This window comes from Ambystoma mexicanum, chromosome 12 (genome assembly GCF_040938575.1).
Source record: "Ambystoma mexicanum isolate Mex_15411 chromosome 12, UKY_AmexF1_1, whole genome shotgun sequence".
NCBI classification, from domain to species: Eukaryota; Metazoa; Chordata; class Amphibia; order Caudata; family Ambystomatidae; genus Ambystoma; species Ambystoma mexicanum.
The window spans coordinates 440,343,634-440,359,706 of record NC_090936.1 but is presented as its reverse complement, the minus strand read 5'-3'; the positions used below and the strand labels follow the sequence as shown (position 1 = coordinate 440,359,706).

Sequence of the window (16,073 nt, the reverse complement as noted above, 5' to 3'; positions counted from 1 at the left end):
ATGTATCTTTGTGCTTTCTAACACAAACATGTATTTGCTTTTTTGTTTGCACAGTGCAGATTCTTAACAGAATTTGGAGCTGCTTTAAAAAAATAATCCAACACCACTTAGACACAATAGAATAATACATGGTGAATGAATGAATGGATGTAGTAAGTACATTGGCCTAGGCTATTCAGAACACTGGCTTAAATCCCCCCTGTTCCACTTGTTGCTGTTCCTCTTGTTCATGGTGTAGGAGCATGGGAGGTAGCAGATAAAGTGAGGTTGCCACAAGAGATATGCAGCTGAGCGATTTGCAGCAAAGGGCATATCTGCCACGGCGGAGATTACAAATGTCGATGACAAGTACTGCATATTACACCTCATTAGAATCCGGACTGAAGAAAATAGGTGGGCAACAGGTGTTGCACGTGCACCTTCATTTCAAGCAAAGAGCAAACAACGGTGAACATAAAGTGGGCCAGAGCTACCTCGTTGCATTGCTAATGTGCAGTAATACTGTCATTGGGCCTCATTAGGACCCAGGCGGTAAGGGGTTTACGGCGGCGTAAACAGCGCCGACCCTTACCGCCTGAGTACGAGGTCCCTTAGCGCCATGGCGGACTTAACACCTGCTATTAGCAGGTGTTAAAATCCATGGCGCTAAGGGACCATGGAGTTAATTACGCCACCGTAATTTACGGTGGCGTAATTAACACCTTCCCCACTCCCATTATGCCCTATGGGGCAAAATGGGAATGGGGAAGGGAAAATGGGTAAATGGGGATTTACCGCCCCGCCAAGGTTGGAATGGGGCGGTAAGTCCGCCTACCACCATGGCGTAAACGTAGTTTACGCCATGGTGGTAAAGTCACGGCCCAGGCGGTAACTTACCGCCTGGGTCGTAATGAGGCCCATTGCCATGGCAAAAAGAGCTTGTGCTGTGGTCACCTGAAAAAGACGTGATTCATTACATATACTATGCAATGACTCCTCCAGATAGGCCATACCTGGTGCTGCCCTGACCTGGTGTACACCACATTTGCACACGTCCTTCCCCACAAGTGCATGCACCATGTTGGCAAGATGGTGAAAATATAAATGTGCCTTGCCAGATGAAAGGGTTAAAGAGGAACCTAGGCTCTTTGTAGACTCAAGTCAAGAATACAGAGAGCTAAAGGCAGCAGGCGAAGGTTGTAGGCCACAACCACACGGGTTATGGGGGACACGGTGTGGAAATCGATAACCAATCACATGAAGGAATACCAGGCAACTGGGCTCGGCAGTGCATACCAGTGTCATCTCCTGCTGGGGAAGGTGCAGGTTGGTGAAAGAGCTGATATAGGCAATGTGACAAACCAAGCAGTACAGAGAGAGATGGATAATAACTGCTATAACAAGGGGGCAGTTGTAGCAGGAAACACACACACATCACCAATAACTAGTGCGCAGACACCAAACGGAAACATTGAACTATACAATGTATGAAGTGCAAGTGATGTGCAGGGCAGTAAGAAACTAGACCCGCCTGGTTAATAACTGGAAACCTTTGCTGTAACATCACCCCCTTTGTGGCCCTGTTGAATTTCTCGGAAATACACCGCCTGACGACTTAGAGTAACACCGATGCAGCTTCTTGTATTCAGATCCTTCTCTGGTTGCATATTTATTGACTCATGTTACTTAGCCTTGAAAAAGACCCCAGCAGGTTGAAACATGTGTTGGCTGATTACACGATGTAGACATGCGAGAAACGGATGCGTGTGCTGAATATAAAATGAAGAGGCACACTGATAGAAATAGGAAGGTGGACAAATCCTTCATTCAGGTAGGAGACCTTGTGGTGGTGAGACAAGAGAAGCAAGGAAATGACATAATTTCATCCTGACCAATTAACAGTAATGAAGAAGACAGGATCCATGTTGATGGCTGGTGATGAGTAGAGAGAATTTACCAGGATTTCATCGTGTTTCAAGCAGTACAATAAGCTTCATGGCAAATGTCACCAATGGGAAGATCAAAGCACATTTGAAGTGGACTTGGATGCATCCTATTTGGGTGATTGTGAGATGTCGGAAGGAGAGCAGATATCTACAGATAGAACAGCACCTCGGGTGGCGATGGAACACCTGACTAGATCTCGACCCACTCGCACACTGATCAAGCCTACCAAGTTACTAGAAGAAATTGGGTTATTTGAACTGGTTTAATAAGAAAGGGGAAAGTTTTAATGTCATAGAATATGTGTTTACATTTATGTGTGGTACCCCTCGTTATGTTGTGGGAGGGATTGGATTTGAGGTGGAGAGAAAGGAAGTGACATGGGGAGAAAGATGAGGAGGAGTTGGTTAGAACAAGAATACATTTTGAGTTGGAGGTGTAGAGGAGGAGCCAAATACCCCTACCAGAAGCTCTGCCCCCATGTTGCCTATAAGTGGGGAACCGGAAATTGCAACATGTGCAATACAAGTGAGGATGCCTTTACTGCAAATAATTCTTGAAACAAGGTATCCACTGAGAAAACCTTATATGCACTCAGAAAGAAATGATGGTCTTCTGGACAGAATCCCGGAAGAAGCATGAAAATGGATGAGAAAGGAGATGATGTCATGAAAAGCAGAACTGACGACCTAGAAAAAGACAAAATGAAAGAGGAATCTAAGCATTCTATAAGATATGAGGATGAGGTGTCGAAGTTAAGCAACATTTCGGGATCGAAATGAAGATGCTCGTGCATAGAAACACTGAAGAAAATGCAAAGTAATTTTACACATGTACAAATGGTGTAACGCAAGTAGACAAAGTAATCCTGAGGCTGGCTACGTAGTGAATAGATTGTGGCGATGCGCCAATGTATATATAGGAATATATAGAATCTGGATGTTCTAAAATGCACTTTTGCAAACTTGAACACCGTGAATGGAAAGGGCTTCAGTGTGGTGCAGTTGGAAAACAGCCGATGGTGAAGGAGAATTCAAGAAAGGCTGGCTGGGCCAGCACCAAGAGTTGAGGCCACTGTGAGCCTGGTTGTCTGTCAAGAAGCTACATGAACGTGAGAAAGAAACAAACTTCTGTTTGAGGTGGAATGAAAAAACACTGAAGGCGTCTGGAGTTCATCATTTAATAGTATTATGTGCAACAAAGAGCTCGAAAACGTGGTCTCCAGTCACATGGTCAGATCAAAATAGACTGTGGGTCGAGCTACACCTAAACCAGAAGATAAGACCATGTCACACTCCCGTGTGTGTGTCCTTGGCCCAAACATACATGTATAATGCAGTAACCATTTCACCCCCTCTTGTACTATTGTTCATACACTACAAAATCGTGGATTCATCTAAATCAGATCCTTTTTGTTCTACTTGAACATATTTTTCTGTCTGTTGATGCCAGTGGTCTTTCTCTCGATGGTGATCCTCCTTCCTTCCCTATCCATCTCTAAAGAACTTGGGAATGACTACGAGTCACTTTCTGTTTAGTGTTCCTATTCACTTGTATCTTGTCAAGACTTTCCCACTTCACTGTCACAATTGTCCACAATGAGTTCTGCGTCCTCCTGCCTTATCAGCTTCTTAAAGAACCCGTGGCTCCTGGTTAACCTTTGAGTCCTATTTTGTGCCACAATAATGGAGTATTTTGTTGCAGTCAGTGTCCATGATTGTGTCTCAAAGATTGACCTGAGTTTATGAATGTCTGTCTTTATGGAAGCCATGTCACCTTTTCCGTAGGTCTGCCAGGACAGTAGATTGCCTCCTACTTTCTTTTGCATTAACCCTCATTTGTTTGTGACACACCTGCTGATCTTCAATGGAGGGTACTTGTCTTGCCCGGTGGCTTGGTATGCTTCCTCTCGCATGCCTTCCCATTAATTATTTTGAGGAATGTGGAATTCTCCAAAATTCTTGCAGCGACCTGTATATGTGCTTGTTCCATCTCTTCATTTTGACCTTGTGCAATGCAGAATGCTTCATAAAGTGTGCACATAAAACACTCCACGTCACTGTTAGCTTGAGGCTATCCTGGCATCATTTTTGTGTGCAATGTGTAGGCTATCCAGAAACTCTATACAATCTTGTCCTTGAAAAGGTGAGCCGTTATCTGTCCAAATGCATTCTGGAATCTCGAGATGGCAAACATCTTCTCTATCATAGCAACCACCACTGCTGCGGTGGAAGACACAAATTACACGACTTGATACCTGGATTGTTCATCAAGTACCACCAGAATCATCTGTCTTTATAGTCCCATGGGCAATACTAAAGTGCTGCCAGGGCACTGAACGTCTTTGGCCTTTTTCACGGTTCCTTGCCTGGTTCTGACAATTGCAGTAAGTGGCAGCCATGATTGATCAGAATGATGCTCAGCTTGAGTCTTCCACCTCTTCATGGTAAAGAGGCTCCCAATCCAATTCTCAGCAGATTCATGTCCCATATTTTCCAAAAGTTTGAAGTGTCACAAGCACTCTTCAGTCAAAACCCACCCTTGGCCCTGTGGGGTGGGAAGGCTTGAAATGAACTGTGTGGCAAGAAGGGAATGCAATGATACTGCGAAGAAATCTTCTTTACTACACACTACAGGCTCAGCCATTCACAACATCTTCAAAACATTACACCGGTCAGACAATTCATGCATTGCTGTCTGCTTACTTCACTCCTTTAGTGAAGGTGGGCTATGAGGTCTTTCACCTGCTGCAGGCCAGACACGTGGAGAACGAGTCATTGGAAGCATACTGCATGAGACTATGTCAACTAGCCTTCGCATGTATGCGTATTGAAGAAGAGGATGAGTTTAGGGCCCAGTTCATCCAGGGGTGCTTTTCAGCAAAGTTGAGGTGACTGATCATTAGCAGCCAGGTATCACCCTACAAAGGATTTTGGAGTTAGGTCGATCTTGTGAACTGGACAATGCTTGAGCATCATACATGGGAACAGCACTGCAAACTCTCCATGTTGAGGAATACGTGCAGTGACAAACACTCCCAAAGCCACAACAATGGGTACATCTCACACTTTTAGGACAGCCCTGCCAACACAGCCATCGGGCGGGTCAATACCCCACTAAGGTCGAATATCCCGCAAAAGAACATATGTGAAGCAGGTGCAGAAAATCTAACTACACTGCATGAGTCTGTCATGCGCAAGCACCGCTAGAATGACTACAAACTCAGTCATGTCGAAAGAGAAGTGTAATGAGAAACAACAGTGTTAATATGTTAGTATTTATGAGGAGATGTTCTCGATCCACTCGTCGTGTCTAAAACGGTCTGGATGTTACTGCACGACCTGGTGGTATATGGTCTCCCATTTTCTTGGATAAATAGAAGAGGGGGATAAAAGACTTCTTCCAAGTCATGGAGGTTTCATACATGAAGATGTTGACTTGGAAAATGGGGGTCACTGCATGGAGACAGTGATAGTGCATGGCCTTAAGGTTCACTCTTTGAGACCCTCCAACGAGTCATTATTGGCAACATATTTTAGTTTGGAAATGGGTACATAGTCGAACGATCTTCTGAATTTAAACCTTTGAACATCCTATTTGGATCAGGTGAATACATTATGCAGCCATGTGGAGGTGAACAATGAAAGGTAATTGCTTGCCAGGGAAAGAAATAGCAGTGTATTGCAGCATCACGTGGAAACAGTTGATGTCCCGGCCATTCTGGACTATAATTTAAGAGCTCAAGGACGCGTATCTGCACTGGCCCCAGCTACCCTGGGTGCCTTGAATTTGGTTGTCAAATCATTGGCTTGTTTACATGAAACAAATGACTGAAGATATTTGGTGAAAAATGTGAATGTGCAGGTTTTTACAGATAGTCTGTTAAGGGGGGCTTTGGTTTAAGCTGAAGAATAATGAGCTAGCAGTTTAACAGGAATTGTGATGTGGGGGCTACCAGATACCCCGCAGAAAGTGGATAGAAGAATTAGTATTCAGAATCATCTTGAGGAATCCAAGGTTAAGGTAGTACATGAGACGGCTTTAGATGATTCCCCATTGCCTAGCGAGGATGCATAGCTTGGGTTATTTGACATTACTGATGAAAGTGAAAACATTCCTGAAGGATATCAGAGGCAGATAATAACACTGATTCCACTCTGACCCATGGAGAGAGTAAGAGTAAGGATAAACAGGAAAATCAAAATAAGAGAAGGAGAATTTAGCAGATGTCATAACGGGGAACAGATTTAGGGGAGGTTCGAGGGTGGTCAGAGGAGGAAGACTAAAGAGCTCATAATCAGTAATGCAGCAAGTCTTACTCAAGTTGAACGTGAGGATGGGGGGTTGTTTTAAAGGAGAGAGTGACAACTCCCATGCTTCCCCACAGTAAAAAAACAGATGTGAAAGGAAAGCAACATGACATGAGGTCCTTTGTGCTGGATGAGGCTCCTATGAGGGAGGCAAATGTCTTAATTTATACCGTATAAAAGCAGAACAAGAGATGGAAATTTCTTCCACTACTTTTTAGAATAAACAGTTTGGTCAAAACAAATTCAACTAAATTGAATTAATCCAATTATTTTTGGTGTTCTAAAATATCAGTGGGAGCATACACAGAGGCACAGACAGTAGGGCCTAAGCGGGCAAGGCCCACCAAAATCTGTAAATTCCCACTCAGCAGACCTGTGGGCATTTACAGATGTTAATGTCACTGCAATGGGCCCAACCACATTAGCTTCAGTCCCCACTGATTAGACAATCCTGGCTATGCCTCTGCATACAAAAGGAAACACTTAGATCAAAATGCATAAAATATATTTATATATATGGGAAGTCCAATGTGAATTCAAAACAATGGCCAGCAATAAATGTACTGAGGAATGATGACACAATCATTATAAAACCATCAGCCAAGGGAGCAAATGTGGTGGTAATGGAGACAATAGACTACATTGCAGAAGCAATGCAGCAACTGAGGGATTTGATACACTACCAAAGATTGGATCATAACCGACCAAGGAATATCAAGATATCTATGAATGAATGACAAAGAGATGGCTTCATAGTGGGCTACTTGAATGGGAAGGAAGAGAAAACGTATGGGTGAAACACCCGATAATCCCAACAATTTATTTTGTACCAAAAGTGCATAAGCGATTACACAAACCTCCTGGGAGACCCATTTAATCAGCAATGGGATAATTGTTGGAGAAAACATCTAAATATATCGAAAAATATCTCTTTCCATTTGTGTCCACCCTCCCATCGGACATCAAAGATACCATGGAGTTCCTAAGTAAGATACGTGAGATTCCATGGAAAGAAACATACCTACTGGCAACACTAGATGTGGTGTCACTGTACACCAGCATCGAGCAAAAAAATTGAATTGCGGCAAAATCGACAAAATCTGCGAGTTACAGAGATCACTCTCTCATGCTGATAGAAATGCTAAGATTAGGCCTAGAACATAATGCGACTATGAACCCATTATTTAGATGATTTGTATAATATGGGAAGGAACCTCCAAAGAATGGCTTCAATTTGTATCCATTATTAATAATAATACAAACAACATCACTGAACAACATCATGCAGAGAGCATTATATACTTGGATGTAAACATCAAGATAGTGGGCAGTATGATGCAAAGTTTAATGCATAGAAAAGAAACAAGCACGAATGCTGTGCTACATGCAAATAGTGGCCATCCAAATAGACTAAAATGAAGCATACCGTACAGAGGGTTCATAAGAAACAAGAGACTGATTAGAAGAAGAGGAGTATTTAAAGTTCTCTGAAGATGCAGCGCATAGTTTCAGGGAGAGAAAATACCCGTAATGAATCATCGAGACAACATACGAAGACCAGAAAGTTGAAGAGAGAAGATTTTTTGAAGACTAAGCACAACAAAGAGTGCCAAGGAGAAGAAAAGAAAGAGTCACTACGATTCATAACAACATACAACACGCAATCCGGCCAAGTATTTAAAATCCTGCAAAAGTATTGGAGGATCGTAAAACAAGACAAAGATATAAAGGATCAAATAGGAAAAAGAGCAATGATAACCTACAGAAAGCCTCTATCAACTAGTAACCTACTGGTTCCCAGCTTCCGGATCTAAGTGATCCGACTGCGGCTGATTTTGCCGCGGTCAGAACGCTCGCATGAGAAAGGTACGAACTACCAAATGTTTGCACCTTTCTCATGCGAGCACACATACATACTACGAGGGCTGCAGGAGTGCACACCCCTCAACCCCCGCTTATTCTACTGTGAAGTATAGTGAGCGGGGTGTTGCGGGGGACACCCCCACAGCCCCTGTTTTTTTCCTTTTTTTTGCGGGTGTGCTGCGAGGGTGTCCCCCGCAACACCCCGCTCAATATACCACACAGTATAGTGAGCAGGGTGATGCTGCAATGCTACCACCAAAGGTTCGAACGTTTGGTGTTCGAACCTTTGGTGGTAGCATTTTTAGAACTTTTGGTCCTTGCGGACCTTTATTGTCGGTCAAAAAGTACAATTCCCAGCTTCCTAGCACCAATACCACCAAGAAGGACTGGTTGTCCTCACAGAGACTGGGATTTGTGAAATGCCAAAAATGCAAAGCATGCAGATATGGGATCAATGCAGCGGAATACACGCACCCATGAACAGGAAATAATATGAAGATCAAACAAAATCTGACATGAAGTAGCACACATTTAGTATATGTTATCTGTTCTGGGTGCAATAAATGGTACATAGGGAGTACAAAACGCATGGCTAAACTCAGAATCCTGCAACATTTGCGAGTGATGAAAACAAAGATTTCTCAGATCCCTTTGTGAAACATTTTGAAGAGACTCATGCAAGTAGTGTAGAATCTTTGCAGTATTTTATCATTTACCAAGAGACACAACATCCCAGAGGGGGGATCGAGAACTGCAATTAAGGCAGAAGGAATCGAGATACATTGTCGATGTGAATACCAAGACCCCACATGAACATAACCTAGATGAGGAACTTTTACCTTTGTGGGTGCAAGACAAAGAATTGAATGGATAAAATAAAAAATATGTGACAATGGGAACCCTTATAAGAAAACTGTGGGTGAAAATATCACCAAACATGAATGCCTTGGGGACAACTCTAGAATGTGATTGTTCAGAAATTATTTGTTTAATAATTTTTTAAGCATAAGTCAGAGGGTGAATCATTTTGACCATTGGGGATAGAACGATACGGCTGAATCTGCTGTTATTTAGCAATGTCATCGAATTGCTTGAAACCATAGATGTAATTTGTAATATGTGTTTTTTGTATATACAAGGTGATTGGAACTGAACGTAGCTGGACAATATAACAGACTACAGTTTTTAGAAGTTCAATGCGAACAAGGACATGCACTATGCACTTATCACCTATATGATGTACTCTGTACCTGCGGAAGTAAGAATACTGCACAAGTATAATCAATAATAGATTGGTACGCAATATTATAATAACTAACCCCTCTGTGAAAAGATGAGTAGTTGTCATATAATTAGGAAAGGTACTATGTGCTTACTAAGCCTTGGATACAAAGAAGGCACCATTACTGCTTAAACAAGGCATTAAGCACTTTATAACCAGTGACTGTTCTTCTCAATTAAAACAGCAAATGTGAAAACAGCTATAGGGTTACAGCTATGAGCTATAAGCAAATGGCTATGAACTACTTCAGCACCTAAAAAGAAAGGATGAGTATAAACCCATTGGGATATAAGATAAAAATCAAAACATGAACTACGAGTTTAAAACATCAGACACTATGGTACAGCCATAAATAAAGGTAATATGCTCTATGCACCTTATCCTTGCTGTTTAAAATCATAAGCCACAGGCAATTAGTTGCCTGATTATTTTGCACTATTTCAAAGCAGCCGAGAATTTCTTTTTGAAACAAGAGAATTGCGAATAGAACACGATGCGTTTAAAGCATTGCATCACAAACACAGTAACCGTGCTCTACCTCAACATACAAGGTGGTGTGGGGTCCTTGCCTCTGTGCAGAGAAGCCATTTGATGCAGAGAAGTGGGTGGAAAAGTGGTCCTTTGTGATTTGTGCAGTAGTGTTTTTTCAGTTGCCATTACTTTGGAGGCGGAGCAGCAACGCTGGATTCAACTGCAGATCCTATTTGAACCCATTTTGTGCGCGGAGCGCGTGCAGAGAAGTGGGTGGACAAGTGGTCCTTTGTGGTCACTTGGGGGCAGAAGGGGGCTGGATCACACAGTATACTTCGCTCGTGTCGGCTGCAACGTTTGCAGGCGAAGAATTGCTTCGCTCTTGAACTTCCCGCACAGTGCGGTAATCAAAACATTGAGAGAACTTTATGACGGGAGACTGTGGAAGTGATTGCTCTCTTCTTTGATCCCATTCGATTATTTGACTGTATTCTCTTTCCAACACGGCACGGAACGTGCTGTATCCTCCTTCCCTCTACCCCCCTTTGTCTTGACCTGCACTCCACCCCCTCTTTTCTATTGTTCAACCACATCATTTGGAACTTCGGCATATTGTCACTACGCACTGCAACCGCAATAGGGACTGGGAAATATGACAAAATCCAAGACTGCCAAATCAGGTTATAATTTACGAAGAGGGAATATCGACAGAGATGTAAAACAGAACTCCAAAAAGAACTACCATGGCAGCGGGTGGAGACACAGATAGGGGGACAATTCCAGAGATGTTTTCAAAAGTGACTCCTAAGGCGAAAGGTAAAGCTGCTGGAGGAGTAGCCCTTCATCTAATCACAACATTAGTGAGGCTTTGGAAACCTCCAATTACAACGATATTGAAAACAACTCTCTGCTCGACCTTTGCCTCTCTATCCAAAAATCCATGGTGGCTACACCTAGAGTAGTAACTCCAATGTTGAAGGGCACAGTGGTAGTGGAGGCGCAGGTCTTGAACGCTGCGCATACCGAACCACTTGCAGCATGGGGGACGTCGACCCCTAAACAGACTGGAAATTCCACATCTAATATGTCTGAAAACCAATCTATCCATCCTACAACTATTTCCCCTGTAGTCCGGGCTATGAGACGCCTATCGACATCCCCCAATCTTTACTTCGACATAGAGGAACACGAACATGTCGATGGTACGGGGGCTGGAGATGCTGGGAGTATCAATAACACTGCTATAATTGAACTACAGGCTTCAATGGTATTGCTACTAATGTCCCCCCGGCTAAATCAAAGAAAGCTAAGAAAAGAGGATGGAAAGCCAAGAAGCGCTTGGCCAAAGGTCCTGGTACTCTGACCAGCTGCATTATCCCTGACAAATGTAATGAGTCCGTAAGCATAAGTGGAAACGACTCGGACTCAGACTCCACGGTATGCACCATTGATGATACGACCAAATATTCAACGCCCGCAGGAAAATTAAGCCAAGGGATGAGGATTACCGTGAATATATTGAATCAGTGGATGTGGAAGACCCTAAAGCCAGTAAAATGTGCATAATTAAGAACTTGAACCAAAAGAAAAGGGACAAATGGCTGACGAGAACTGAGGCAGCAGCCAAATTACATCTTATACCCCAGCTGTGAGTCATACGCTCAGAGGACTTCTCGTTTGTTGAACAACTAAGTCTAAAGGTATGCAATCCCAACGTCTTGGTGCTGCATTGTAGGGTCTTGGCTTCTGTACAATTGATCTGTGCACATAAGAAAACACTACTACAGGTTGGGATGGAGGCGAATGTAGACAAGGAGAAGGAAGATCCCTCCCTACCCAGTAACATCCATCCTCCGTCCAAAAGCAAACTTGGTAAGCCCGCTCTGCCATCCGGAAAGAAGGTGCAGATGAGGGACATTCAGAGCACTTTGAAGAGGCTGGCAGATTCACTTCCCATGGTATTGCAGCAGCCATGAGAATGTTCCTTTTTCACTTGGAATACGCGTGGCCACCAGCATTTCCTAACAACTAAGGGCTCATTATCCCTTATTGATAAACAAACATTTTTTTTCTTCGGGAGACGTGGCTACTCCTACCTATTGCTATGGATGGGTTTACTTTGCATCATACCCTAGCTAGAAAGGGGGTGCGTGGGCGTCCACATGGGGGTCTAATCATTGGGATCACCAATACGATTGCCAGCAGAAGGATTACTACTGAATATGAAACTATATTAGTGCTGTCGAGGTGACTATTATGATAAAATCGATCTGGGAGAAAATGCTATTGATTAATGTTCATAACCCACCTGGGGCCAAGCACAGAGATTTGATTCAAGAGGCATTACACGAACTATTGGGCAGATGGAGACTTGATACTAAGAACTATTTTGTTATACTGGCTGGTGATCTGAATTGCTATATCAAAGGTGGTATAGGTACGGGTAACAATCCCTCCCTAAATAACATTAGTCTCCTGGAACATAAAACACTGGATGTTGAAGGTGATTGCTGGTCCAGATTCTTTAAGTGTTGGGATCTTGAGATCATAAATGGCCGCACTAAGAGTGACAGACCGGGCAGGATCACTTGGAGGAATGGGAGGGCGGGGAGTACCTGGATTACATATTCACCAGTGCTGAGGTTGCCTCGATTGTAGAAGATATGGGGGTCCTGGAGACTGTGTGGAGTGATCATGATCCCCTTATAATGAAAGTTGCGACCATCTCTCCCCCTCTGGGAAACATTAAATTAGGGGACCTCTCCACCAGCCACACTCTCAATCGTATATTATGGTCAGAAAGAAATATATTGAAAGCAGCCAACTCAGCGGGTGAATGGGATCTGAACCAAGTACATAGATTTAACCACATGTCTCCCGAAGAGATTGAGAGGTGGATTTGTACATTTTCAGGGACTCATGCTACCTGCAGATCCCCGATGATACTGGGGAAATCCTCGAACAACACTTCTTATGACAGTGTCATTAGAGATCAAAAACGAAGGCTTAGAAGAGATATTTTGTAACCTTAAATCTGTGGCGTATCCCATTGCGATAATCTTTAACAGTATCAGGAAACTAAACAATAGGTACCGTTCCTGGCTAAAAATATACAAAACATTTAGGAAACTGGAACGATGGCAGTATACTGTCAAAATATTATGTACCAGAAACGCACGTAATATTTGGTCACTTCTGGGGGAAGCTAAGGGGAGTAGAACTTCCCCTATGATCAATCCTATAGGTATGGATGAATGGACTACTTTCATGAAAAACCGCAATGGTATTGAGCCCACTAAGGTTAATGTACGTAATAGTATAAAATCCATCACTCCGCCCTTCGTAGTCACCACAGAGGAACTCTTACATAGAATTGGCGAGTTAAATTCATCTCGAGCACCGGCCCTAATGGACTATCCAATGAGGTAATGAAGAAAAATCCCCAATTATGGGCAGGTCTGCTGAAAATTCTGTTTGAGAAAATATTCCCTGCTTCATGGCAAGCTGCCATTCTCATACCAGCATTTAAAAAAGAGAATAAAACTGAGCCTGGTAACTAACGGTTACTGTCCATGTTGGATTGTATGGGCAAAATGTTTGCTTCCCTGCTACTGAAGGAACTCCAGATGGGCTGATGGAGCGGGAATCTTAGACCGCTTTCAGAGCGGTTTTAGGGCGAGCTACTCCACATCCCATAATCTGCTGGTCATGGACTCCCTGAGGACTAAGGCTCTCCAACATTCTAGCCCTCCGTTGTACGCCCTGTATGTTGATTTCATGGCAGCTTTCGACTCTGTTAATAGAGCCATATTGTGGAGTAAATTGAGAACCCTAGCCTGCCCGGAGCCCCTTTTGTACTATCCATGTGCTCCTCCATACCAACACCATGGTACAACTCAGATTAGATAATCTTGGTCTATTACCAACTCTATCCCTCAGCTGAGAGGTGTAAAGCAGGGGTGTGTAACTGCCCCTACACTGTACAATCTATTTGTATCTGATGCCCCTGCCCACCAAAAATTGGCTCAAGACATTGTACGATATTGGCGTATGCGGATGATCTCGTGATTTTAGATCACATGTTTAGTGGAATTCTTAGATCAGCCGAGCGGTTCTGGCGATATGCAGAGATCAATGAATTAGTCATCAATCACAGTAAAATTGAACTTATACTGTATACGGCGGGCAAGGTTGCAAGGCCCTGTATGCTTGTGGGATTGATTGAAATAAACTATACGCACACCTACAAATATTTGGGTGTGGATTTTGATAGTAAGGGCAACTATACCACCTGTATGCAGATCCGCAAAATAAAGGCGGCACAACTTGCTGCACTAATCTATAAATTTACCCGAGATCAGAGTGGTTTTTCCATCTGGGCTGCACATCAATTGTACATACAATGTCTTGTACCAATGGTAATGTATGGTCTTGATCCATTGATTAACATGAATCTGAGATGGCTGCAGCTAGTAGAGGGTAAATGTTGGAGAAGAATTCTTGGTCTCCCTCAATGCATCTCTATGGCTGTTATTAGGCTGGAACTCGGAATAATTTCTCTTAACGCAATTGTTCTGTGGAAGAGAGCGGAACTCTATATCAGAATTAAAAACAACCCTATTAACCCTCTGCTAATGGCTGCTGAGGAAGACCTTTGTGCGGCAGACAACATTGCCTAGAAACATAAATGAATATACTGTTCGAGTCAATAAGCTGGTCCCCGGAATGGGGACAGGATAATGAATACCTGTTTCGACTTCTGCATAATCTCCTAAATCTATGGGACTGTCAGAACAACTATGTGCACTTAGAAAATCTGAAAAGTTATACATGTATTGCACATGTTCTGTTCAATTATAAAAAAAGGCTCAGCCATACTTAGATCTCTGCCCCTCTAAGTCGTTAAGGCACTTTGTCCTGTTATTACGCATGAATCATTTGCCAACCTTGGAATCCATAGGCCCAGAATTGGGCCTATTGAAAACCGAAAGGTATTGCATAATATGTGAATCACGTACGGACCTAGAAAGTGCCCGACATGTACTCACAATGCCGATAGATGAGCAAAAGTTGTGCAAAGAACCTTGGGAAGTTTGTGAATAGACTTGAATATTTAGGGCAAGTGGAATTTTGGTTTCAATGTATTAATACAATTAATTCCAAGTTGCATTTAGCCTTATTCCATGTTTGGTGTGAAGTAACAACTTGTATGAACCGTTGCACCAGGGTGGGTCCGGTGACCCTGCAGTCCCCTCCGAAGTAAAATTGGAGAGCTAGGTTTTGTTCTTTAGAACTAAAATAGGTGATTCATTTGTATATATATATATATATATATATATATATATATATATATATATATATATATTTATTTATTTGCCTGTTTGGTTCTTCACTTCTTACTCTTATTTGTATCTCTTTTTCTTCTTTTCTGTTTTGCTCTCGTTTATTCCTCTCCCTATGGGAATTGTTTTAGTAAATTGTTGAGATGAAAAGAAATCTAGTTCGTTGTAACATTTATCTATATGCACTGAAGAATTTGTTTTTTCTTGTTGTTTTTTATATTGATGTGTTCCATTGTCTTATGTGTAAAGTTTTATTTATGTATAAAACTGTATCACATTAATAAATAAATAAATAAATAAATAACATATCTAACTATAAAACACCCTAATATATCAACTTTTCTTTTGCTTCCAAAAAGTCATATGGACCAAGTACATCAACTTGGAAGACCATTAGTGAGCTGTATCAAGTCACTTTTTGAGCCATTATCTAGTTTTGTAGATTTTGTTTCTCCTTCCCTTTGTCACTACCCTTCCATCTTATTTTAAGGATAAAGGTCATGACCTTAATCGAGTCAGTAATGTCCCTTGGGAACTAGATCATATTTGATATACTTCTGTTTCACACTCGGATGATCTCAAAGCAGCTGAATATTTCCTCAGAAACAGATCAGTTTCTTATCTTGCACACACTAATATGTTACTCAAGGTGAGTACAATTGTTTTGAATCATAATTATTTTCTTTTCAATTCTGGGTTTTATCTACGAACTATGGGGGTAACACTATGGGCACCAAATTTGCACCGCCCGTGCACATTTTTTTATGGGCTATTGGGCAAATCATTTTGGGCCTCATTACACGGACGGCGGTAAGGGTTAACGGTCACCGTTAATGGTACCGGTGACCGTTAACCCTTACCGCCGTACTACGAGGTCCCTTT

General features: G+C 42.4%; 1 protein-coding gene across 6 annotated transcripts in view; it reads left to right on the top strand.

Moving 5' to 3' along the window:
• Positions 1–16,073, top strand: part of CACNA2D4 (calcium voltage-gated channel auxiliary subunit alpha2delta 4) — a 1,390,363-nt gene that overhangs the window by 1,369,994 nt on the left and 4,296 nt on the right. The gene's annotated exons all lie outside the window — the stretch shown is intronic.